The sequence below is a fragment of the Lissotriton helveticus genome, chromosome 5_1, assembly GCF_964261635.1.
Source record: "Lissotriton helveticus chromosome 5_1, aLisHel1.1, whole genome shotgun sequence".
Taxonomy (NCBI): Eukaryota; Metazoa; Chordata; class Amphibia; order Caudata; family Salamandridae; genus Lissotriton; species Lissotriton helveticus.
In genome coordinates, this window is record NC_136065.1 from 211,276,626 (window position 1) to 211,303,966 (window position 27,341).

General features: G+C 48.6%; 1 protein-coding gene across 2 annotated transcripts in view; it reads right to left on the minus strand.

The window, feature by feature from the left end:
- ARRDC1 (arrestin domain containing 1) overlaps positions 1-27,341 on the minus strand; it is a 566,873-nt gene that overhangs the window by 263,106 nt on the left and 276,426 nt on the right. The window lies entirely within an intron of this gene.

A 27,341-nucleotide genomic window follows, 5' to 3' on the forward strand; every position in this document is an offset into this window, starting at 1 on the left:
AGAGAATTGTCACGCCTACACACACGATCCCAGAACATTTTACAATAAAAGAAGACAAGAAAATTCTGCAATAGATTAACACATTGAAATGCTTTTAAACAGGAAACATCTGCTTTAAATTTTTGTATTTAAAAAAAGAAAAGTAAAACCATCAAAAAAACTCCAATCTAATCTTAAATATGGGGTAAAATACATACAGCAGCTTTGCTGATCAAACACAGTTCTCCATTCCCCTTTTTAAAAGTGAGAAAAATGAAAAACACAGTGTTAGAACAAGCATACAGTCTATTATGGAGGAAAACCTGCCCTGCCACTTTACAGTTGCAGGTGCATCACCACATTGCGCAGTGGAAGGTCCCCAGTTTATAGCAACAGTTTGATAAAAAAAAAAGAAAAAAGAAAATCATAAGTTCTTGTGACCGAACCCTTGCTGCCATTCCTGTAACTTCACGGGTACGAGGCTGGGTCCCTTATGAATTAAAATAAAGACACCCTGGACTGACTGGTGTTACAGGAAAGCAACATTTTCTACTCAGTAAAGGGATTTTCAGGAATATTCATTAAAACATTTCTAAGCCAATTCTGTAGTAATGAACTAGAGAAGAACAGAATCCAGTACGTTCTAGAAACGCTTTTTATTAATTTCAGTAACGGAAGAACAAAACAAAAACAAGTGTATGTGTTTTTTTTCTCCAAAAATGCTATGGGCCAGATGTAGGTAGCCAAATACCGGTCGGTAACGGCCGAAAATCGGTATTTTCGGCCGATACCGACCGGTATTTGGATATTGAGATGTAGGGACCAAAAAAAACTACCGTATCGGTAACTTTACCGAATCGGTAAATTTACCAAATCGGACAACGTTCCGAATCGGTAAATTTACTGAATCGGTAAATATACCGAATCAGTAAATAAGAAATGGAAAAAAAAAGACTTTTGAGATGTAGGTGACCTCTAAAATACCGAATTTGCATGAAATTCGGTATTTAAGAGTCGGTATTTACCATGGATTGAAAGCAGGTGGTAACCATGTGCAGGCTATAAAAAAGGGCCCAAAATGCAACAGTGTGACCAGAATGGCGGCATTCTACGTGATAGCAAGCTGGCTGTGGCTACAGGCAGCAGGAGAGAGGGTCTGGAGAAGGGAGGAGCAGGTCTACAGGCAGAGGATCACGCTATTCCGAATAACTGAGGCAGAAATCCTGCAAAGGTACAGGCTACACCCCCACACCATCCTGAACTTGATCAGGGACCTGCACCCACTTTTGGAGCACCCAACCCCAAGGGCGCACACCATCCCACCCCATGTGCAGGTGCTGTGTAGCCTACGCCTGCTTGCCTCTGGGAGCTACCAGCGTGTAATTGCTGCGATAGGTGGGGTGTCCCAGTGCTGCCTGTACCGTTTCTTCAGGAAGTTCCTAGAGGCCATGATGCAGAGAATGCATCATTACATCGGCTTCCCTGAAACTCATTTCCCACACGTCATCGGCTGTATTGATGGCACCCACATCCCAATGTGCCAGCTGCTGCCACAGAGTACATTTACAGAAACAGGAAGTCAACACACACAATAAATGTACAGGTAATCTGTGATGCCAAGTACATTATCAATGACATAGTGGCCAAGTTCCCAGGAAGTACCCATGACTCCTACATCTTTCAAAACAGTGGGATCTACACACGCCTCACAGCGGGGGAATTTGTCGAAGGATACCTGCTAGGTAAATTACTGTGTGACACTCCCTTGATAGATAATGCAGATGTATGTATATGTACAAGCACACGCTATCGAGATGGATTATCCTGTGTATAAAGATCTGCTACGCCCTGGCTGGTAAGGAACCTCCAGAGGGTATAAGGGCTCATTCTCCTAGGGCAAAGTCATCAACATCTGCTTTGACTAGAGGTGTACCTGTAGAGGATATTTCTAGGGCCGCAACTTGGGCCTCCCTCGACACTTTTGCGAAGCATTACTGCTTGGCTTCTGAGGTGAGGAGGGACGGCCACTTTGCGCGCTCTGTCCTCCAGGATTTCTTGGTATAGCAGAGTGGACACACTCCTCCCAGAGTGGGGACTGCTGTGGGATTCTATTCACAAGGTGAGGAATCCACTGGCAGATGTATCTATCAGAGGAACAAGTTACTTACCTTCGGTAACGCTTTTTCTGGTAGAATGAGCCCTTATACCCTCTGGAGGTTCCTTACCAGCCAGGGCGTAGCAGATCTTTATACACAGGATAATCCATCTCGATAGCGTGTGCTTGTGCACCGCTTTCCCCTTCTTGCAGCCAGCAAATCCAACAAAAAGCTGGTCGTCCACACGATAGTCTTTAGTCCTATCGAGGTAGAAACTCACCGCCCTCTTAGGGCATAGGCGGTGAAGCCGCTCCTCCTCCTTGGAAGGGTGAGGGGGGAGGATAAAAGGTAGGAAGGGTAATGGAATGCCCCAGATGGAAGGGAGTTACCACCTTAGGCAGAAGAGCAGCCCTGGTCCTAAGTACCATTCTCTCAGCATGAATGGCCAGGAACGGGGGTTTCGAACTAAGAGCTTGCTCACTTACCCTCCTTGCCGAGGTAATTGCAACAAGGAAGACTGTCTTAAAAGACAGAAGCCTCATGGGACACTTGCATAGAGGTTCAAAGGGTGAACCCGTCAAGTAGGTCAAGACAAGATTCAAGCCCCATTGAGGCACAATAAATGGAGTTGGGGGGAATTTATTGGTAAGACCTTTCATAAAGCGTAATACAATAGGACTTAAATAATGACGGCTGGTCCGGCAAACAAACGAAAGCCGACAAGGCCGATAAATAACCCTTTACAGTCGCCACAGCAAAACCCTGCTGGGCCAAAGAAAGAGCAAACTGAAGTATGTTAGACAAACGAGCTCTCAAGGGGTCAATAGATTTCTCTCCACACCAGGAAACAAACTTGGACCACCTATAGGAATAGATGGACTTGGTGGAAAGACGCCTGGCCGAAAGAATCACATCCACCACATCAAGCAGGGGGAGAAAAGGAAATCAGGTTGCCCCGTTCAATCTCCAGACATGAAGGTGTAAGGTCTGGAGGTGGGGGTGTAGAACCTGCCCCTCCATCTAAGAGAGGAGATCTGCCCTGAGAGGGAGACGGAGTGGCGGGCACGAGGAGAGGTGGACAAGATCTGTGTACCACACCCTTCTTGGCCAATCCGGGGCGACCAATATAACTTGGGCCCGGTCTTGGCGAATCTTCCTCAGAACCCGAGGAATCAAGGGTATGGGAGGAAACGTGTAAAGGAGTTGCGAGTCCCAACTCAACTGAAACGCGTCCCCCAAAGCTCCCTGCAACAGATACTGGAGACTGCAGAATGAGGGGCAGTGAGCGTTCTCGTGAGTGGCGAACAGGTCCACCTGAGGGGTACCCCACGTCCGGAAGACGTGACGAACCACCTCTGGGTGAAGCCTCCACTCGTGATCGGCTGAGAACTGCCGACTGAGATCGTCTGCGCGAACGTTCAGAACTCCGGCCAGATGATTTGCCATCAGACAAATCTGGTGGTCCTGAACCCAGGACCAGAGGCGCAGAGCTTCTCTGCAGAGAAGCTGCAACCCCACTCGTATCTGCTTGTTGACATACCACATCGCGGTCGTGTTGTCCGTCAGGACCTGAACCGACTGACCGCAAAGGGAAGGGAGGAAATACTTGAGTGCCAAATGAATCGCCCTCAATTCCAGCAGGTTGATGTGAAGCAACCTTTCCCATGGAGACCAAAGATCCTTGATCTCCAGATCCCCCAGATGAGCACCCCACCCTAGAGTGGAGGCATCCGTGATCACTGAGGCAACCGATGGAGGCAGATGAAAGGGCTTTCCTTGACAGATTGCCCTCCACGCTCCACCAAGACAGATCCGCTGCAGTTTCTCTGGAGATCCTCACAGACTCCCTGAGATTTCCGATGTGCTGATACCACTACCTGCGGAGGGACCACTGGAGCGCCCTCATGTGCCAGCGTGCATGGTTGACCAGCAGAATGCAGGAAACAAACAGACCGAGCAGGCGAAGGACCTTCAGGACTGGAACGACTGCTCCATTGTAAAAGAAAGGAATAATTTCCTGAATGTCGAGAATCCTTTGAGGAGGAGGGAATGCCTGACAAACAGTAGTGTTCAGTACTGCCCCTATAAACAGGTTGCGCTGTGAGGGCACCAGGTGAGACTTGGGTACATTTATCGAAAAACCCAACCTGTACAACAACTGAGTTGTCTCTTGCAGATGATGGAGCACCTTCTCTGGAGACTCCGCTTTGATCAGCCAGTCGTCCAGATAAGGGAATACTGGAATCCCTGATCTTCTGAGATGGGCTGCCACCACTGCCATCACCTTGGTGAAGACTCGAGGCGCAGTAGTAAGACCAAATGGAAGGACCGCAAACTGGTAGTGTTGCGACCCCACCGTAAAACGGAGATACTTCCTGTGCGACTTCAGGATTGGGATGTGAAAATACGCATCCTGCAAGTCGAGCGACACCATCCAGTCTTCTTCCAGCAGCGCCTGAAGAACCTGCGCAAGGGTAAGCATCTTGAACTTCTCTCGTTTTAGATAAAGATTCAAGATACTGAGATCCAGGATTGGATTGCCTGCCATCCTTCTTGGGAATCAGGAAATACCGGAAGTAGCATCCCTGACCCCCTTTCCTGCTCTGGAACCACCTCTATCGCGCCTTTCTTTAACAAGGTCAGAACCTCCTCCTGAAGGAGACGGAGATGTTCCTCTGAGCAACCCCTTTGAAAAGGAGGGTAAGTTGGAGGGAATTCCCTGAAGGGAAGAGCATACCCATTTGCCACAAGATTGAGAACCCATTGGTCTGTAGTGACCGATTCCCAATCCCGCAGAAAATGGGTAAGCCGACCCCCAACAGGACCAACATGACTGGGAATGGGGAATCTATGGCTGCTTTGCTGCGGTGATAGGAGGAGAGGTAGAGGAAGAGGAGGAGGAGGGTTGGCGACCTCGTGGACGACCTCCGTTTCTTCCTCTATAAGACTTATACAGCGTATTTTGTTGCTGCTGTTGTTGCTGCTGAAGAGGCTGCCCTTGCGAACGAAAGGATGACTTCCCGAATCCTCTGAATTTACGAAAGGATCCTCTAGACTGGGACTGCAAGCCAAGTGATCTTGCCGTGGCCTTACTATCCTTGAATCTTTCAAGTGCGGCATCAGCCTTCTTACCAAACAGACCCGTACCGTCAAATGGTAAGTCCAACAAAGTAGCCCGCACATCTTGCGAAAAGTCTGAAGACTTCAACCAAGCTCCCCTTCTCGTAGCCACTGCAGAGCCCATAATCCTAGCCACAGAGTCAGATGTATCCAGGCCACTTTGAATGACCTGGCGCGCAGCAGCTTGGGTATCATCCAAAACCTTTTGAAAGTTCTTCCTGTCATCATCAGAAAGTCTTGGCAGCAACTGTTTAGAGGAATCCATCAAGGCATGGATATACCTTCCCATCAGACAAGTTGCATTTGATGACTTCAGTGCCATGCTCGCTGATGAGAAAACCATAGCGGACTGGTCAATCCTTTTTGATTCCTTGTCAGCTGGAACCTGCGGAAAAGCTCCTGAAAACTTCTTTGAGCAAGCCGCCTGAACCTCAAGGCTCTCAGGTGAAGGGTGAGCCGACAAAAATTCTGGATCCTCCGGTGCCACTCTATATCTCCGTGCCACAGTCCTAGAGACTGCAGGAGCAGATAAAGGTTTTTTCCAAACCTCCAACACCGGCTCCAGAATAGCCTCATTAAAAGGTAACAAAGGCTCAGTCACAGAGGAAGGAGAATGCAACACTTCAGTCAATAGATTGGACTTAAATTCAGGGGTTGGAAGATTAATGTCCAATAACTCCGCAGCTTTTCTCACAACTGTGTGATATGGGACAACCTCCTTAGAAGGAGCATCCGGACCAGGAGAAAAATCCCACTCAGGGGAGACAGAGACCACTTGCATCTTTTAATTCCACAAAATAGTCCTCAGAATCAGGAAGTTCACCTTCCTCCAGGTCCTTCTGATAGCGTGCCTCTTCCACAACTCTTTGTGCCTCCCTCCTGGAGCGGATCCTCGGCACCGGAGTCGATGGATCCACAACAGACTCCATCGGAATCGGAACCGGCGTCGAACACGGATCCAACGGCGCCGCTAGCGCCGAACGAGGACTAACAGATGGCGCCAGAGATTCTCGATACGGCGTCGGAGATTCTCGGTACGGCGCCGGAACCCATGGGGCTCGCAGGCGCACCAGAGGGGTACATAGCCCTTGCAAAGACACCATACATTGTGTTCAGATAGTGTGATGGGTCTTGGCCTGGAGCCGGAAAAGGGGGATAATTCCCCGGCGCCGGCTCCGAAGCCGGTGTACCTGGAGTCGGGCCCGTTGGCGCCGACAAAGGAACCTCTTCAGGCTGCTCCTGTTCTGGCGCGGCTTCACCCAGATCCGAAGAATGGACCGAATCCGATGATGCCGGCGTCGGAGAACGAGGGACCTCGACTTCAGGAGACACTTACTTCTCTGGCGAGTCCGGTTTTGAATGAGAAGGTTCGACATCACTACTGCGACGTCGAGAAGACTACTTCGGTGCCGGTTCCTTATCAGAGTGACGCCTTGAAGAGTGCTTCTTTTTTATGCCTCTTCGACCTCGAATGTCCCGATGCCGACTTCGAGCCCGACCTGGACTCGGAACGAGATCTCGACCTCGATCTTCTTTTACTCGCCTTCTTACTTTTCTTCATTTTAGCAATGAACAACTTCGCTTCCCTTTCCTTTAAAGCTTTAGAGGCCATCTTCCTGCAACACGCACATCCATCGTGATCGGAAGACAAGCACCATACGCAGTCCTCGTGCGGATCAGTAATGGACATCTGTTTCCCACACTCTCTGCAGGGCTTGAAACCAGATTTCCTCCCAGACATCTTCGAAAGGAAACGAGAAGAACAGACAAGCACTATAACAACAATGTAACTACGGAGAGTCCCAAGAAACCGTTGGCGTCAACGGCGCAGAAAAAAGGGAACTGACATCATCACGCCGACGAGGCCCTATTATGGATCCAGTGACGTCAGCGGGGTCGCGAGCGGAGTCGTACCCTCTGTGACGTCGTCCATGACCTCGCCGGCGTGGAGAGCTACAAATGTTTCCGATTGGCTGCTGCGCAGGGGGATATTCACAAGGTGAGGAATCCACTGGCAGATGTATCTATCAGAAAGTAATGGCTTTCTCACTTTCTAATAGGGGATAGTGCATATGCCGTCCGTTCTTTCATCCTGACACCCTACCTCAACCCTTCAACCCCCAGCCAGAGACGATACAATGTGGCACATAAATCAACCAGGAACATTGTGGAGCGCACCTTTGGCCTGTTAAAGAGCAGGTTCCGCTGCCTGCACAAAAGAGGCAGTACTCACCAATCATCTGCTGTAAGATTATTGCAACTTGTGCAATGTTGCACAACCTTGCTACTAAGAAGGGCACCGAGGTGGAATTGAGCCACTATGAAGACCATGATGATGAACATGCACTGTCTGAACCCAACACAGTAGGAGTTGCAACACCAACAGATGGCAGACACAGACGGGCAGAGATCACACACAACTACTTTTAAGTAATTAAAGAGACACAGCAAGGGGTTCAATGTTAAAGACGTAGTTTAATGGGCACTATGGTAAATGTCAAAAGACTGTCAAGTCCTAAGGCGGACACGGGTTACCTCACCCTCACATGTCCACTAGAATGTTGGCAGCATTACTGTCTGCGCCCACGCACAACACTGCGGGATGCCTGTGGTTGGGTTTGAACATTGTCTGTTGAGCCAGGGCCTGTACTTTGGCGTCTGCTGCTCCTCCTAATGTCCGGTATAGGGGTGCTGCTCCTGCTAGTGGTGTCATCCGTGTCCCCTACACCTTCATCTCCTGCAGTGGCTGACTGGTTTGTCAGCAGCACTTCCATCGCTGTTGTAACTCTCCCCATCCCCCTGGTAAGATCTGTGCAGCAGTGCACCAGCCCCTCATGCATTGCAACAGAACGGCGACATAACAGTGAAGTTGCTGTTGCTAGGCGGTTCATGGACTTTGTATGCTGTTGCATGCACTGCCTCTCCCTGCGCCTCCGTGTGCGGTCTTCATGCAGTTCGTCACAAAGTGACAGCACGCACTGAGACATGTCCCTCACCCCATCTGCCATGTCCCTCATGCTATCCGCCATGGAGGTGACCCCCCCCCCCCGGTTCATGTTCTCCATGTTGCTATTCAGGTGGCGCATTTGTCTTTGTACTGCAGTAATTGCTTTTGCCTGCAGGCGCTGCACCTTCACCATTGTGGTTTCCAGCCCACAGAAGACATCGTCACCATGGCCACTTGTGCTTCCCTCCCGGACCCTACAGCGTCTTGTGCTGCTGTGCACAGAAACAGGAGTGGACGGAAGACCAGCTATGTTTGCCTCCACTGGCTCATTTTGCATCTCACCCTCCCTTTCCTCATCAGAGGATGTTTGAAGTATTTGTAGCGGGGGAACATCATGCCTTCTGGGCCTGAAGATTTCCGACACCTCTGAGGCTGCTGATGAGGAATGTGTTTGTGGGTCCTGTTGTGGAGAGTCATAGAGCAGAGGCGATGATGGCTGTTGCATGGTGCCTGCCTCTGGTGTGGCAGCTGCATGTGTACTGGGTGCTGGAGGTCTTGCAGTGCTGGGCCCTTCCTCACTCCTCTCCCTTTGAGGTGCCCTCTTCTCCCTCTCCTGCATAGTCTAGAACGAAGTCTCTCCTGTGGACAGATATGGACAGTGGCTTAGTGGTGCTTTCACCGTGTATTTCTATATTAAAATCACAATTAAGTCACACTATTTCATGGTCCTCAACTGCCTCTAATTGTAGTGTGTGGCATGCCTGACATTCTTTCATGATGACTGCACTGATGTAAGTTGAAATGACTACCACTCCCATAATGCATTGCTGGTGGATACTAAAGCCTGTACTGGAGTTTTGAAACACACAGCCACATTGGGGGAGGGAGACAGGCAAGGGGGGAGGAATTATGGACATGTCCCTTACCTTTCTTTGATGCAGCTCGGGCTGAGCTGTCAGCATCACCAATCCCAAATATGCTCTCTGGCTCCAGGGTGGACTGCACAAGCTGTTCTAGATCTGTAAGAGCAGGTGCCCTGTTCTTTCCTCCACCTGTAGCATTGGCCTCTTTTCTTTGTAAAGCCAATTTCTTTTTAGTGATGATCCTTAGATCATACCATCTTTTCTTTAAATGATCCACTTCTCTGGTTGTCACCCCTATGGCGTTCACCTTAGCCTGGATCCCCAGCCAGGTATTCCTCTTCACAGCCTCTGCTACCTGCAGAGACTGTCTTCCAAACAGCTGTGTGTGGTGTTTTACCACCACCTCCACCAGCACCTGCAGTTCACCTGTGCTGAACTTTAGTTTTCTTTTCCTGTCAGCACCTTCCCTCTGGGAGTCTTGTTAATCCATCCTGCACTTCTGCACAGCTGAGCTCAATACAGCCAGTCAGTGTATCACAACTCTCCTGGATGTTCAGTTGGTCTGCACCTGCATGGGTGTGGCCACTTCCTGATTGTGGGGTGGGGTGGATGCACAGGATTGGTTGGTTCCTCTGTTGCTTGGTTGTGGGGTGGGGTGGGGTGGAGGCACAGGATGAAATGTGTTACTTACTTGTAACTGCAGTTATCCAGTATTGTTGTCTTTCATAGATTCACATGCCTGAATCATTCCCCGTCGTCGGAATGGGAGTCCCCGGTACATAAATAAAGTAATGTCCAATAGACATATAGAGAATAGAAGGCCTAAAGGCCTCACATTAGTAACATATCCATGTCCTTTTGTAAAAAGGACCAAACTCTAGAAAAGAGCCAATCAGCCGTCACCTCCCTCTAGAACCCTCCTGGCAGGAGCCTCAGTCCCTCAGATTTTCGTACGCACTAAGCTAAGTCGGCGTGTTACTGAAGTAGGTGAGTCCTTCCAGGCGAGGCGGGAGGGTTGCATGTGTATCTATGAAAGATACCAATACTGGATAACTGCAGTTACAGGTAACGCCTTTCTTATCCAGTATTATGGGTGTCTTTCATAGATTCACATGCCTGAATCAGAGTAGCAAGCAATGCAGAGAGCACATTTCGGATGGTACAGTATATACAAGTCATGAGATAATAACATATCAAGCGACTAGTAACAGCCAATAGACGACAACCACAAGTATCAGTAAAGAAATGTGCATACAAGAGAAGGGTGGAGGGATGAAAGAAGGCTCACCTCAGTGAAATAGATGGCGTAGTACTGCTTGTCCCACCGCTGCATCCTTCATAAGCTCAGTGTCCAGGCAGTAATGCCTAGTGAAGGTATGTGGCGACTTCCATGTTGCCGCTCTGCAAATGTCAATGACTGGCACCCCTGCAAAAAGTGCATAGAAGTGGACATAGCTCTTGTGGAGTGGGCTCGCACCCTAGAGCGTAGTGGCTGTCCTGCTTGTTCATGAAAGACAGAGATGGCTGCAGAAACCCAGCGTGAGATACTCTGTTTAGAAAGTGGGAGACCCTTCCTATGTCTGCTGTAAGCTACAAATAGTTGGTTCGATTTCTTGAATGCTTTTGTCTTGTCGATGTGAAATTTTAAGCATCGCTTGAAGTCCAAAGAATGCAACGATCTCTCTGCAGCTGTACTGGGATTTGGGAAGAAGGAACGCAAAACCACAGGCTCATTAAGGTGGAAATCCGACGGGACTTTTGGGATAAACTTCGGATTGGTCCTCAGAATCACCCTGTCATTTTTAAATTGCAAAAAAGGATCCTGAATTGTAAATGCTTGCAGTTCACCCACCCTCCTTGCACAGGTGAGCGCAAGAAGGAGCGCTGCCTTCCAGAGATGTATTTCAATTCGGCTCTGTGCACCGGCTCGAATGGATGCTTCATGAGCTGATTAAGAACTACATTCAGACGCCAGGTAGGTTGCAACATCCTTACTGGAGGGAAAGACCTGTATAATCCCTTCAAAAATTGTTTGATCAAATTGTTTGATCAACCTATTTGACCAGAGGGATGGACCTGCTGAAGTCCTCTTATAATGGGATATTGCAGCCAAGTGGACTCTAATGGAAGAGTGGGCTAGGCCCGACTTCGCCAGATGTAACAGCTATGGTAAAACTTGCTCCGGTGAGGAAGAGAAAGGGTGTATCCCTTGACCTGTACACCAAACACAAAACCTCTTCCGTTTCAGGTAATATGTTTTGGTGGTGCTATCCGCTCGTGCTCTGGCGAGGATGTCTCTACAGTCCTGCGGAATATTCAAATTTCGAAATTCTCGGAACTCAGGAGTCAGGCGGCTAACTTGAGAGATTTCAGATCCGGATGTTGAACTTGCCGGTTGTTCATAGTGAGCAGAGACGGACACTGCTTCAGACAGATTGGCGGTTTCAGGGATAGACGGTGGAGTTCTGTGAACCAATGCTGTCTCGGCCAAGTTGTGGCTATTAGAATGAGAGTGCAAGGCTCCACTTTCATCTTCCTGAGGACTCTGGGAAGCATCGGGAATGGCGGAAAGGCGTACGCAAAGACGTTGCGCCATGCGATGGAAAATGCATTCCCTAGAGACCCTGACTGGGGATGCCAACTTGCAAAGTATGGGCATTTGGCGTTGATCCTCGTAGCAAAGAGATCGATCTGTGGCGTGCCCCATCTGGAGAAGATTTGGTTGAGGATCTTCAGATCTATCTCCCACTCGTGAGATCATGTTTTCTGCCTGCTGAACGAGTTGGCGAGTACATTGTCCATACCTGGGACATATTCCGCCCGTAGGGCTACATTGTTCGTTATTAGCCAGTTCCAGATTTTCTGCGACTCGCGAGAGAGTGTCAGCGAGCGCGTCTCGCCCTGCTTGTTGAGGTAGTGCATCGTCGTAGTGTTGTCTGTCCTGACTAGCACCAGGGAGTTTTTGATCCTTGGTAGGAAAGACTGCAGGGCCAGGAAGACCGCTTTCAGCTCAAACAGATTGATATGGAGTTTTTTCTCTGCAGCTGACCATTTTTCACTTATCTGCAGTTCCTGTAGGAAGGCTCCCCAACCTTCTAAGGAGGCATCTGTTGTGATGACATGAGGAGCCGCTGGAAGCAGGAATGCCAATCCTTGAGACAGGTTTCGTGATGATATCCACCATCGCAAAGCTTTGACCATCTGAGAAGTCACCTTTATGCGGTCGTCGAATGACCCTGCGCATTGAATCCACTGCCTCGAGAGTGCCTCTTGCAGAGGACATATCCATAGACGACAGTGACGGATCAAAAGGATGCACGATGACATCATCCCCAAAAGGGATTTGAAGAGGTGGACCGTCAACACTCTTTTCGAAGCTACTCCAGACGCCAGAGCTAGGAGTTTGTTTTTCCTCTCCTGTGAGAAGTTGGCCTGATGTGCAGTGTTCACTATTCTAGTGATCACTATATATCAGTCCAAACAACCCTTATTGATGATTGGTTGTAAGTCAACCTTATAGACCAGCTATCCTAGTAGCATGGATACGAGCAGTCTAAGGCTAAGACTCTAGAGGGCGTGTTAAGCCAGCTGTTTTACCATCACATTACCCCTTGAACACCCAGTGAAAGGACACCACACAAGTGTTATGAAAATAAACAATGTATTTATTAGAATCACAACAGCCCTGTACTCTTTATGAGGACAGGGTGCTAGGCACACAACAAAACTCTTACGAAAATACTTAAGTTAGCACGGTATACACAAATGCCCGAGGGGCACGAAAAACCATATACTTTAAAAGTGGAATGCGAAATTACTAGCAGGTAAGTACAGTACTAATAGGCTTTGGAATCGCTAGGACTTGACTATGGAATCGTTAGATTACTTCTAGGAGGCCTAGGGGACTCGGGTGCAGAGTGTGCACTCTCACGCGGGATGCGGGACAAAGTCTATGGTAGCTAGTAACGCTAAAGTTAGTGTTCGCGGGCGAACCCGACCTGGTAGGGAGAAAACGACAGTGGATCCTGACCCTTGGATAGTGAGGCTATGCTGGGGCACCGAAATGCCGAAGTTACCTAGCCCAGGGGCTGCAGCTGCATAGGTCTCAAAAGACGTCGGGAATCCTCGTTGCCGGACCAGGAGCCTGGAAGAAAGATGCTGGCAGGCGACCAGTGAAGATAGTTCGAAGTGATCCAAGCCTGGATCTGGAAGATGGATGACACCTGAAAGCAGAGGGGACCAAGTTCGTGACTACTAGCCAGTAGTCAGTGGGTACCAGGAGGGCACCGGATGGTAGTCACCTCGACTAGGTGAGTGGGCGACACTGTGCTCTGCAGATCTCACGGACCAGGAGGCGTTGTCGGCGACCAGGATGGAGAGGCGAGCTGTCCCACGATGGATGAAGCTGTCGGCGTCGAAGAACCCAGGATTGGGCAACAAAGCCTTGGCTAATTCAAGCCCACGCGGTGGACTCAAAATGGCGTCTTGAGTGGACCAGGAGGGTCCGGGGTGCTCCTCTTCTGGAAGGGAGCAAGAGCCAGTCTGGAGCAACCAGACTAGCAGCAGTGATGTCGTCGGGCGTCGTTCAGAAGGCCACAAGCCAGCGGGCTAGTAGCCAAACAACGCGGTGAGCAGCAAAAAGCAGAAGGGCCCCACGCCGATCGTGGAGATGCTGGGGGGCTGCTCTTCGATGCTGGAGCTGCTCAGGGTCGGGGCTTCTCGGACCCCAAAGCACTTGCCAGGAAATTACTCGGCGGGCTTGCTGTGCAGAAGTCGTGCAGTCTTGGCAATAGTCGGTCCCTTGAGGTCTCGTCGCACTCACGGTTCTCAGCTTGGCTGTAGAGGTGATTAGAGGTCGGAGGTGCCAGGGAAGCCGGGTCTTGTCGAGCTGGGCAGTCGGATTCCGGAGGAAGGACTTACAGCAGACCGCAGTGTTCTTGCGATGGTGCCTGCGGATGCAGGGTGACTACTCCTTAGTCACAAGGGAGAATCTTGAAGAAGGAAATCTTGAAGTCCTTTCGCAGAAAGTCGTGTCTTGATTCCAAAGATGATCTAATTTGGAAGGGGGCCTGCTCCTACCTTTATCTGGGAAAAGGGGGCTGGCACGCGACTAGGTCCTGCCCTATGGGTGGGACCAGGAGGGGGGTGGTTACACCCCCTTCCTTGGCGGGCTTTTCCCCAGCTCAGGGTCTGGAGTGTCCCTGGAACTGGTTCAAGCCGGCCTATGCATAGTGAGCACCGGGGTGCCACTTGCAGTCACCTTCCTCTGAAGCCCTGCCTACCTAGGATACACAAAATCCTGTCTGGGACGGTGCTGGCACTGCCCCTGGCAGGAAACCCTTTGTCCTTATCTCCTGCTCTGGGAGGACTCCCAGCAGCAGGAGGGCAGACTTGTGTCTCGGTGGCAGCATCCATTTTGTGGAGCTGAGGCTCTGTTTGACTTTAACCGGTGTTAGGGGTTACATACATGTCGTGTCCCTCTAGAAGGGTGGAATGCTAACCCCGTCGCCAGAATTGGCGAGGGGTTAGTATTCCAATTCGTATGACACCTTACTCGACATGTTTTGATAAAGCGATACCAGAGTTGGCATATAACCGCGAGGATTATAATGCACTTAAGAGTATATGGTATGCGGTATCATGGAAACGGCTAAGGGATAGATCCCGAAAGCCGCAGACAGGCTCAGCTCATGCCAGAGCACCATCTCACACGATTCCAAGCACTCTGCCTTCAGGATTGTTAAGGCCTGCCATAGGAGTGACTGATAGGAGATCTGTGTGTCCATTTTAGGGTTAGATATAGGTATACTATATCTAAAGCAAAGGGTGAGTACACCACCTTGCCCCAGCTGTCGTGCAGCCAGTTGTGTCAGTTTAGTTAGTCAGTCCAGGGGTGGCACAATACATGCTTCAGCCCCTGGGAGACTTCTGGGTGCACCTCAGCCCTGGGTACCGGGACTTGGAGAGGGCCCAGTGCCAATTCAGTACCTGAGTACAATTTGGATAGAGAGAACAGCTAGGCTGTGGGTCTGATTAGCAGGCCCACAGCCAGGGAAAGTCGTAAACCAGTGCAGCAAAAAGCAAAAATCTGGGTGATCATAGGATTGCAGACCCTACTCTCCTACATGACCCCCCCAAACTTTGGGACAATAAACTAACCTTGACCAGGTGAGTCTTCTTGCTCTAAGTGGAAATACCTGGAGAGCCCATCAGCATTGCTGTGATCAGTACCAGGTCTATGCTCCACTGTAAAATCCATCCCCTGTAGGGAAATGGACCACCTAAGCAGTTTGGGGTTTTCGCCCTTCATCTGATTTAGCCACAAGAGGGGCTTATGGTCGGTCTGAATGGTGAAGTGAGTGCCAAACAAGTAGGCCCTCAGCTGCTTCAGGGCCCAAACCACAGCAAAGGCCTCCCTCTCAATAGCTGACCAATTTTTCTCCCTGGGGGTCAGCCTCCTACTAATGAAAGCAATAGGCTGATCATTACCATCAAAATTCAGTTGAGACAGAACAGCTCCCACACCCAACTCAGAAGCATCTGTTTGGACAATGAATGGCTTGGAGTAATCTGGACTCTTAAGGATAGGTGCTGTGCACATGGCCTGCTTGAGGTCATTGAATGCTTTCTGACAGCTTGCTGTCCACTGAACTTTCTTTGGCATCTTTTTGCTTGTCAGGTCATTAAGAGGGGTCACTATGGACCCATAATTTCTGACAAACTTCCTATAGTAACCAGTCAGGCCCAAGAAAGCTCGAACCTGAGTCTGGGTGATTGGAGGAGCCCAGTCCTGGATGGCCTGTATTTTACTCTCCAATGGCTGAACCTGGCCTCCACCTACAAGGTGGCCCAGGTATACAACCTGTGTCTGCCCTATCTGGCACTTTGTGGCCTTGATAGTGAGGCCTGCCTTTTGCAGAGCCTCTAACACTTTCCTCAGGTGGACCAGGTGATCCTCCCAGGTGGAGCTAAAGACAGCAATATCATCAAGATATGCTGCACAGAAGTCATCCAGCCCAGTGAGGACTTGATTCACCAACCTTTGGAAGGTGGCAGGTGCATTTTTCAGACCAAAGGGCATTACCACAAACTGATAATGCCCACCAGGGGTAGAAAATGCTGTCTTGGGTTTGGCCTCCTCAGCTAACCTGATTTGCCAATACCCAGCTGTCAAATCAAATGTACTTAAGAAGTTGGCAGAAGCCAATTTATCTATAAGTTCATCTGCTCTTGGTATTGGGTGGGCATCAGTCTTAGTGACTGCATTGAGGCCTCTGTAGTCTACGCAAAACCTCATCTCTTTCTTACCACCCTGGGTGTGAGGCTTTGGCACTAGAACTACTGGGCTAGCCCAAGGGCTATCTGAGGGCTCAATGACTCCCAGCTCCAACATTTTCTGCACTTCAGTTTTGATGCAGTCTCTAACATGATCAGGCTGTCTGTAGATTTTACTCTTGACAGGCAGACTGTCTCCAGTGTCAACATCATGGGTACACCAATCAGTTTGGCTGGGTGTCAGAGAGAACATATGTCTGAAGGATTGCAGAACTTGCCTGCAATCCTGTTGCTGATGTTCAGTGAGGCTGCCACAAAAGACAACACCATCAACTGATCCATCATCAGGATTCTGAGTGAGCAGGTCTGGGAGAGGGTCACTCTCTTCCTCCTGTCCCTCATCTGTGGCCATGAGCAAGCTCATGTCCTTCCTGTCAACATATGCCTTGAGCCTGTTAACATGGAGCACTCTGAGAGGGCTCCTGGGAGTTCCAAGGTCCACCAAGTAGGTAACCTCTCCCTTTTGCTCAATGATGGTGTGGGGCCCAGACCATTTGTCTTTCAGAGCTGCTGGGGCCACTGGCTCCAGCACCCACACCTTCTGTCCTGGCTGGTACACAGTCAGAACAGCCTTTTGGTCATGCCAAGCTATTTGAAGTTCTTGGCTGGCCTCAAGGTTTTTAGATGCCTTTTCCATGTACTCAGCCATCCTGGAGCGGAGACCAAGTACATAGTCCACTATGTTGGTTGCAGGCTTTTTGAGAGGTCTCTCCCATCCTTCCTTCACCAAACACAGGGGTCCTCTTACAGGATGCCCATACAGAAGCTCAAAAGGGCTGTAGCCAACCCCCTTCTGTGGGACCTCTCTGTAAGCAAACAAGAGGCAGGGGATCAGGACATCCCATCTTCTCCTAAGAGTTTCAGGTAGTCCATGAATCATCCCTTTCAGGGTCCTGTTGAATCTCTCAACAAGCCCATTGCATTGTGGATGATAGGGTGTGGTGAACTTGTAGTTCACACCACACTCCTTCCACATTGCAGTCAGATATCCTGACATGAAGTTTGTACCTCTGTCAGAAACGACCTCCTTAGGGAAACCCACTCTGGAGAACACTCCAACTAGGGCTCTTGCCACTACAGGTGCTGTAGTGGTCCTAAGTGGTATAGCTTCAGGATACCTGGTGGCATGATCCACCACCACCAGTATAAACTTGTGCCCTGATGCTGTCTGGGGTTCCATTGGACCAACAATGTCAATCCCCACTCTTTCAAAGGGGACCCCCACCACAGGTAGTGGTATGAGGGGGCCTTTGTTGTGCCACCTGACTTACCACTGGCTTGGCAAGTGACACAGGAGCGACAAAACTCCTTGGTATTCTCATTCATGTGGGGCCAGTGAAAGTGTGAGACAAGCCTGTCCCAAGTCTTTGTCTGACCTAAGTGACCTGCAAGGGGAATCTCATGGGCCAAGGTGAGAAGGAAACCTCTCAGAGACAAGGGGATGACAAGCCTCCTGGTTGCACCAGGCTTGGGGTCTCTTGACTCAGAGTACAGGAGTCCATCTTCCCAGTATACCCTGTGGGCACCTGTGGCATTCCCTGCAGCCTCAGCAGCAGCCTGCTGTCTGAGGGGTTCAAGGGAAGGGCAGTCTAACTGTGCCTTCCCCAGGTCTGCTCTGGAGGGTCCCCCTGAGCCCAGAAACTCAACTTGATCAAGTTCAAGCTCTTTAGGCTCAGTTTCCCTCAGCTCTCTCAGATCAGCCTCCTCAGAGACTTGATCCTCAACCTGGGGCAAGGGGGAAGGCAAAGCCTTAACCCTACTGCTCTTCTTCTTGGGAGGTGTCTGGTACATAATTTCAGGATCCAGCACCTGTTCAGTGGGGCATTTTCTGGCCTGTGACCTAGTCACAGCAAGCACATGTGCTGGCAAGCCTAACATTTCCATGTGAGTCCTCTGCTCCACTTCTGACCATTGTGATGACTCCAAATCATTGCCCAACAAATAATCAACTGGGAGGTCTGAACTGACTACAACTTTCTTTTGTCCCTTCACTCCACCCCAGGAGAAAGCCACAATCGCCACACTATGACTAGTAGGGACGTTGCTAGCATTGGTCACCAGGAAATCAGTACCTGGCATGATCTGTCCAGGGTCCACAAAGTTAGGTGTCACCATGGTGACACTGGCACAAGTGTCCCTATAGGCCTGAGCCATTTTGCCATTAATCAAAGGTGTCTGCCTGTATTTGCCCAAAGTATTGGGACTTATCTCAGGGGACATATCCATATCCCCTGTACAGACAAGGACAGCCTGAGTGAGTGTGCCAACTAAGTTGTCAGACCCCTCAGTACCCAAGGTTAACCCAACTAATGCCTTGGGAGGTACACTACCACTACTGACTGTACTAGGGGGTGCAGTTGCCTTAGGGGCTGTAGTGGCAGGAATTTGTCCTCCTCTTTTGGTGCACTCACTAAACCAGTGAGACTTACTTTTGCAGTACTGGCACCACCTTTTTGACTGGCCTTCTTGAGTCTTCTTCTTCTGGGAAGCCTGACCCCCACCCTCTTTGGTTTGTTGGGGACCTGGTGAAGACTTCTGGTCATTTTGTTCACTCTTTGCATTACCCTTCTAGTCTGCTTTCTTCTGACCACCCTGGTTCTGGTTCTGCTTGATCCTTGTCCTGACCCATTTGTCTGCCTTCTTTCCCAATTCTTGGGGAGAGGTCAGATCTGAATCAACAAGGTGCTGGTGCAACAACTGGTTCTGACAATTGTTTAAAATGTGTTCTCTCATCATAAGATTATACAATCCTGTGTAATCTGTAACCTTGCTACCCAGCAACCAGCCCTCCAAAGCCTTAGTGGCACAATCCACAAAGTCAGACCAGTCCTGAGACTGAGTTTTCTGGGTGTCTCTGAACAGCAACCTGTACTGCTCAGTGGTTAAACCAAACCCATCAATCAGTGCATTTTTCAGGACCTGGTAATCATTAGCATCCTCCACTCTTGTAGTGAGGAGCTTATCTCTACCTTTACCATCAAAGGAGAGCCACAGTATAGCTGCCCACTGACTTCGGGGAATGCACTGCACAGTGCAGGCCCTCTCCAAAGCAGCCATCCATTTCTGGATATCATCACCCTTGCTTAAAGGGGGGCACTATCTTAGTCAGGTGTTTAGTATCTAAACCCTTCTCTCTATCTCTTGGGAGATTGCTGCCACCAGTGGGAGCTAGCCCACTCATCTGCTGCTCTCTAGCAAAGGCAAGCTTTTCTTTGGCCAGGGCAAGTTCTTCCCTTTCAATCCTCAGAGCAGCCTGTCTCATTCTAGCTTCATACTCTATTCTCTGAGGGGAAGTCACTCTCCTCTGTGGAGAGTTCCTCCTCCTCTGGGAAGAGGCATTAGAGTGCAGAGATCTATTGGAGTCCCTAGAAAGAGATCTATCTCTCCTAACTCCAAGGTTAGGCCCACTTCGGGTTAGTACTGGGGGTCCCCCAGATCCTAGCCCAAGTAAGTCTAAGTTGGCCCTGGTTAGCCTTCTGACTACCTCAAGACCTTTGTCTACCTCATCCCCAGAGAGTTCCTCCTGATCCTCCTCCTCCTCAACTGCAGTAGCAGTGTTGGGGAGGTCTGGATCCCCAGAGGTTCCCTCTAAGGCTGGCATGTTCTCATGTAACTGAGAAATCTTTCTGGCATCATATGTCTCTAAGAGACCTATCAGAAAGGGAATGGTGGGGTTAGACCCCTGCTTCAGTTTCCTGGAGGTACAGACTTGTTTCATCTCCTGGAAACTGAGAGCTGCATATCTTGAAGTGACCTGTGGAGGGTCAACCCTTACCAGGGGAGTCTCAGTGGACTCTCCATGGTTAGACATGCTTTTCTAGTGAGGTGTAAGTGGTGCACTTACCTACACTATATGTTTGCCTACTGATCCCTTGCTAGAGTTGTAGTTTAGGGTGTGCTAGGCCCTAGGAGCTACAACAGCTGGTTCAGTAGAACTCAGAGTATTCTAAGCTAAGTTATATGTACCTTTAGTACTTATGTGATCTTTCACAAGATATTCTTAGGATATGTGTGGTAAAACAACAGCAAGCTCAAATCCCAACCGCTGCTCACCAATGTGAGAAGTTGGCCTGATGTGCAGTGTTCACTATTCTAGTGATCACTATATATCAGTCCAAACAACCCTTATTGATGATTGGTTGCAAGTCAACCTTATAGACCAGCTATCCTAGTAGCATGGATACGAGCAGTCTAAGGCTAAGACTCTAGAGGGCGTGTTAAGCCAGCTGTTTTACCATCACATTACCCCTTGAACACCCAGTGAAAGGACACCACACAAGTGTTATGAAAATAAACAATGTATTTATTAGAATCACAACAGCCCTGTACTCTTTATGAGGACAGGGTGCTAGGCACACAACAAAACTCTTACGAAAATACTTAAGTTAGCACGGTATACACAAATGCCCGAGGGGCACGAAAAACCATATACTTTAAAAGTGGAATGCGAAATTACTAGCAGGTAAGTACAATACTAATAGGCTTTGGAATCGCTAGGACTTGACTATAGAATCGTTAGATTACTTCTAGGAGGCCTAGGGGACTCGGGTGCAGAGTGTGCACTCTCACGCGGGATGCGGGACAAAGTCTATGGTAGCTAGTAACGCTAAAGTTAGTGTTCACGGGCGAACCCGACCTGGTAGGGAGAAAACAACAGTGGATCCTGACCCTTGGATAGTGAGGCTATGCTGGGGCACCGAAATGCCGAAGTTACCTAGCCCAGGGGCTGCAGCTGCATAGGTCTCAAAAGACGTCGGGAATCCTCGTTGCCGGACCAGGAGCCTGGAAGAAAGATGCTGGCAGGCGACCAGTGAAGATAGTTCGAAGTGATCCAAGCCTGGATCTGGAAGATGGATGACACCTGAAAGCAGAGGGGACCAAGTTCGTGACTACTAGCCAGTAGTCAGTGGGTACCAGGAGGGCACCGGATGGTAGTCACCTCGACTAGGTGAGTGGGCGACGCTGTGCTCTGCAGATCTCACGGACCAGGAGGCGTTGTCGGCGACCAGGATGGAGAGGAGAGCTGTCCCACGATGGATGAAGCTGTCGGCGTCGAAGAACCCAGGATTGGGCAACAAAGCCTTGGCTAATTCAAGCCCACGCGGTGGACTCAAAATGGCGTCTTGAGTGGACCAGGAGGGTCCGGGGTGCTCCTCTTCTGGAAGGGAGCAAGAGCCAGTCTGGAGCAACCAGACTAGCAGCAGTGATGTCGTCGGGCGTCGTTCAGAAGGCCACAAGCCAGCGGGCTAGTAGCCAAACAACGCGGTGAGCAGCAAAAAGCAGAAGGGCCCCACGCCGATCGTGGAGATGCTGGGGGGCTGCTCTTCGGTGCTGGAGCTGCTCAGGGTCGGGGCTTCTCGGACCCCAAAGCACTTGCCAGGAAATTACTCGGCGGGCTTGCTGTGCAGAAGTCGTGCAGTCTTGGCAATAGTCGGTCCCTTGAGGTTTCGTCGCACTCACGGTTCTCAGCTTGGCTGTGGAGGTGAGTAGAGGTCGGAGGTGCCAGGGAAGCCGGGTCTTGTCGAGCTGGGCAGTCGGATTCCGGAGGAAGGACTTACAGCAGACCGCAGTGTTCTTGCGATGGTGCCTGCGGATGCAGGGTGACTACTCCTTAGTCACAAGGGAGAATCTTGAAGAAGGAAATCTTGAAGTCCTTTCGCAGAAAGTCGTGTCTTGATTCCAAAGATGATCTAATTTGGAAGGGGGCCTGCTCCTACCTTTATCTGGGAAAAGGGGGCTGGCACGCGACTAGGTCCTGCCCTATGGGTGGGACCAGGAGGGGGGTGGTTACACCCCCTTCCTTGGCGGGCTTTCCCCCAGCTCAGGGTCTGGAGTGTCCCTGGAACTGGTTCAAGCCGGCCTATGCATAGTGAGCACCGGGGTGCCACTTGCAGTCACCTTCCTCTGAAGCCCTGCCTACCTAGGATACACAAAATCCTGTCTGGGACGGTGCTGGCACCGCCCCTGGCAGGAAACCCTTTGTCCTTATCTCCTGCTCTGGGAGGACTCCCAGCAGCAGGAGGGCAGACTTGTGTCTCGGTGGCAGCATCCATTTTGTGGAGCTGAGGCTCTGTTTGACTTTAACCGGGGTTAGGGGTTACATACATGTCGTGTCCCTCTAGAAGGGTGGAATGCTAACCCCGTCGCCAGAATTGGCGAGGGGTTAGTATTCCAATTCGTATGACACCTTACTCGACATGTTTTGATAAAGCGATACCAGAGTTGGCATATAACCGCGAGGATTATAATGCACTTAAGAGTATATGGTATGCGATATCATGGAAACGGCTAAGGGATAGATCCCGAAAGCCGCAGACAGGCTCAGCTCATGCCAGAGCACCATCTCACACGATTCCAAGCACTCTGCCTTCAGGATTGTTAAGGCCTGCCATAGGAGTGACTGATAGGAGATGTGTGTGTCCATTTTAGGGTTAGATATAGGTATACTATATCTAAAGCAAAGGGTGAGTACACCACCTTGCCCCAGCTGTCGTGCAGCCAGTTGTGTCAGTTTAGTTAGTCAGTCCAGGGGTGGCACAATACATGCTTCAGCCCCTGGGAGACTTCTGGGTGCACCTCAGCCCTGGGTACCGGGACTTGGAGAGGGCCCAGTGCCAATTCAGTACCTGAGTACAATTTGGATAGAGAGAACAGCTAGGCTGTGGGTCTGATTAGCAGGCCCACAGCCAGGGAAAGTCGTAAACCAGTGCAGCAAAAAGCAAAAATCTGGGTGATCATAGGATTGCAGACCCTACTCTCCTACATTTCCTGAGATGGGAACGCTTTTGCAGAACTTGTGTCCAAGGTTGCACCCAGGAAATTGATGGTTTGAGAAGGTCCTGGGGCCGATTTCTCCTGGTTGAGCGTGAGACCCAGGCAATTGAAGAGACTTAGACAGGCGTTGGAAGGCCTGGACGCGTCTTCAAAGGACGGTGCCTTTATCAGCCAGACGTCCAGATATGGAAAGACTTGATGACGCCGCTGTCTGAGATATGCCGCCACTGGGGAAAGACATTTCGTGAAGATGCAGGGCGCAGACCGAGTCCGAAGGGCAGGACGCAGAACTGGAAATGCCTGCACACTACTGCAAATCTCAGGTATTTTTTGTGATTCCTGTGAATTGGTATATGTAAGTAAGCGTCCTGTAAGTCTAGTGACGCCATGAAATCTCCTTCCTCCAGAAGATGTAAGACCTCCTGGATCGTTACCATGCGAAACGACTGCTTCTTCAGGAATTTGTTGAGGGCCCGAGGTCCAGGATGGCCTCCATTTTCTTTTTTTCTGGATCAAAAAGAAACGGGAATAAAATCCTTTCCCCCTTTGGGATGGTGGTACTTTCTCTATTGCTCCTTTCTGTAGCATAACAGATTTCTCGCAGAAGCAGCCGCAGGTTTTTGTGATGCATTGGGCGAGGCGGAGTTTGAGGAGGGGTGCGTATAAATTCCATAGAATGGCCGAATTGTATTAATTGAAGGACCCAACGGTCCGTAGTAATTATCTTCCAATTTTGCAGAAAATGGGTAATTTTTCCTCCAATTTTTAATAAGTGAGATGAGGTTTGGATTGGCTGAACAAACAAGTAATTGTCTTCGTCCGTTGTTTCTCCTTTGTCCTCTACCTCGAAAGGACGACTTTCCATACGAGGATTGTTGTCCTTGTTGCTGCTGGCGTTGCTGGTACTGTGGTCTACTATGGTTGGAAGAATAAGAGGACCTGTATTGAAAACCTCCTTCGTAGGAAGATGGACCTCTTCCTCTGTTTCCTCGAAAGGACTGATTTTTATATTGGAGTGTGCCCAAGGCTCTCGCAGTATCAGTGTCCTTTTTTATATTTTGAAGAGCCTCGTCAATTTTGGTGCCAAATAATAGTTGGGCGTCATATGGCATTTCCAAAATCTTTGTCTGCACCTCAGGACGGAATGAGGGTGCTTTCAGCCATCCTTGGCGCCTCAAAACCGCTGCTCCAGCCAGTTGGCGGAATCCTGTCATAGCGACGTCCATTGCACAGTCTATAATATCCGATGCTGATGTTTCACCCTCTAGTAGAATTTTCTTTACATCCTTCTTGGATGCGTCAGGTAATTCGGACAGGTATGGGGCTATATTCGCCCATGATTGCCTATTATAACGCCCAAGAAGCGCTAGGGCATTTGCTGCCTTGACGGTCATTGCTGACATTGAGGAAAACAGTTTCCCAATGTTGTCCAACTTTCTTCCCTCTTTATCAGGCAGAGCCGATAAAGGATGTTTAGAGAAAGAATAACGGTGGAAGATTCCCAACAGAACAGCACCTAGTCAAATATTCTCTCAAAATTAATTTGGACCCACAATGTAGTACATGGGACAATGTGTGCAAACTTCAAAAAACACCCACCGTTACAATGTTGGTTCAAAACAGGAACTATGAAATACTTTAAACAAGGTCAAGGTGCACCACTTCAATATTTACAAAAACTGTTCACTTTGATAAGGTCAACAGAAAAAATCACATCAGTTGTTACTTGTGTTCTTTAAGAGTTCTTTTATTCAATTCAGTTGTGCATGAAAGGCACACACAGGTGCTACAGCCGACGCGTTTCGTCCTCTTGGGACTTCTTCAGGGCTGTTTACAAAAAATGACAATATACAAAAACATACAGTTAAAATTAACATTAAAACAGAAGCAGTTAAGCTCATACAGAAAAAAGCCAGGCTTCATGAACAATACATTGCAATATTAAAAACTAGTACAAAGCTTATGTATCAGCTGTCAACAATAATTGCAAATAGATGACTTGGTTGAGTTACAGAAAGCATTCTACAATTATTTTCAACCAGGATCAACATATTCTTGGTTATTGCACGATGTTCTCTATATCGGTCTGTCCCTCTTTGGATTGTCATCCTCACCTCAATGAATTATAGCACATCCTGTATCTATGAGAGAGTAGGGGCCACAGTATAAAAAAATTTTTTTTATATCAAAAGAAGGGGAGTAGTCAGTAGCTGTTGAGCGGGGATATTTGGCACTAAAGAATAAAACCTACCAAAACGAATAATAAGATGATGTTCTTAGATCTTCTACCGTGGTTATTAGGTAAGTGGGTATATCCGTGACGTTCTATTATGCTGAAGGGGGCATCTAGAAATGATTGATGAAAAAATTGGTGAATAAAAAACCCATTGGTAAGAGGTCTAGTGACAGCCAACATCTAAGAGGAACACTTTAAGAAAATTTGGAAGCTACCAATAGCTTTGAATGGTTGCGAGTAAAACCAATGACCTACCATATTTGACAAAGAGTTCTCAACGGAGCAGTCTGGTCTGTTAGAGCCATTCTTGTTAATAGGCGGTGTGTATCTATTTGTAGTCACGTTCAGCCAATACGCTCAAAAATTGAGGAATTTCAATATTATGCTTGTCAATCACCTATAATAATATAAAAAAATTTCTCTTAGAGACTTTTCTACATGACAGCTCTAGAGGAGTAATAGGTGTTTGGTTTTATGCGGAGAGAAGGCTAGTCATTTGAGACTGAAAAAACGGACATTAATGCTACCATGATACTTTTATCAAACTGGTCATGATCAACCCCTAAGAATAGATTAGCCAGTTGTTTGTACATAAGCAATGACCTGAAGTACATCACTTACATCAATATTTGGATGAAAGTCCATGTAGTGCTGGAACCAGAGTAGTGAACAAGGGATGAAGTTCTGTCTATCTATGTAAAACAAGAAGAAAAGAGAGAGGAGGGGAGGGGAAAACAAGGATGAGCATTTATTATGAACTAGGCGTGCGAAAAAAGTGGCATGGGAAAGCCTTCACCTGGCCACTCCTATCTGTTATGCCATTATATGGCAGGACATTCTACAACAACCGTCCACTGTTGATTCTGGTGCCATTGTGAGGCTAAGCATTCTGTGGTGATTATCCACCAAAGGTATACATCTATGCTCAGTAGTTTAACTTACCTACTGTTACTTGCTTGTTATGAGGGAAATATAGGTTAAACCTCCTGCTTGGACACTCTAGGAAGATTAAAGAAAAAAACAGGAGAAAAAAAGAAAAAGAAAAAAGGGGGTTTTAATCCAAAGGAATGACCCATAACAAAAAGATTCTTTTTTTGAAAAGTCTAGTCTCTCTTTGGGAAAAAATCCCTTTTGTTATGTCTACTCAGTATAAATAACAAACAAAAATATCAGGTTTAAATCTAAAATCTCTATTAAAATTAGAGTTGAAGAACTAACATTATTATTTGCTCAAGCCTCACTATATAAAGAATTACAGGTTTCAATAGACCCATGCTTTCTCAATATGAGTATCCCTCTTACCCTAATAAAGTGAGCTGAGGCATCCCCTGGTTCCTAAATCAGCATGCAATACGACGTCCTCCTCCGTCAGGTAATGGCAGACTACTGAAGCAAGCCAGCCCAGTTTATATACTGACCTAAATGGGCCAAATTGATCACACCTGGTTTTAAAAAGATTAAATTCGGCAATTACCATGGCTGCCATGTTACGTCAGTGCCCGATTTCTATGTTGCACTGTTAGATGAGGCTTCGCGGCCGCCATCTTGTGTAAGTACGGGGTCCCGATTCAATGTAGGAGAAATCTGTGATGTCATTTCGAGAATCACATGGATGTTACTCCCATAAATGAATAAAAGGCCTGCCACTCAGTAGGTTGTAGCGCTTACCTTGTAAAAACCACTAAGGAAAAACGGCGATTACCATGGGGGCCATATTGTGTAAGTGCCCGGTTTTTGTATAGTAACGAGATGCGAAGCCTGATAGCCGCCATCTTGTGTAGACGCGGACTCTCATTTGTGGCCAAATGCATACTTGAAAAGTTGTGGGCTTTTTTGTTTAGCGAAAAGCGTGTGAAAGAAATACATTGCAATATCTTATGTTATTGCCACAACGTGTAATCTGCGTTAGTGGCAATTATAGTATAATTCGAGATATAATCATATGGACATATTCGAATAAAAAAATGAAGATGAGAAATATGGTGGCCAAA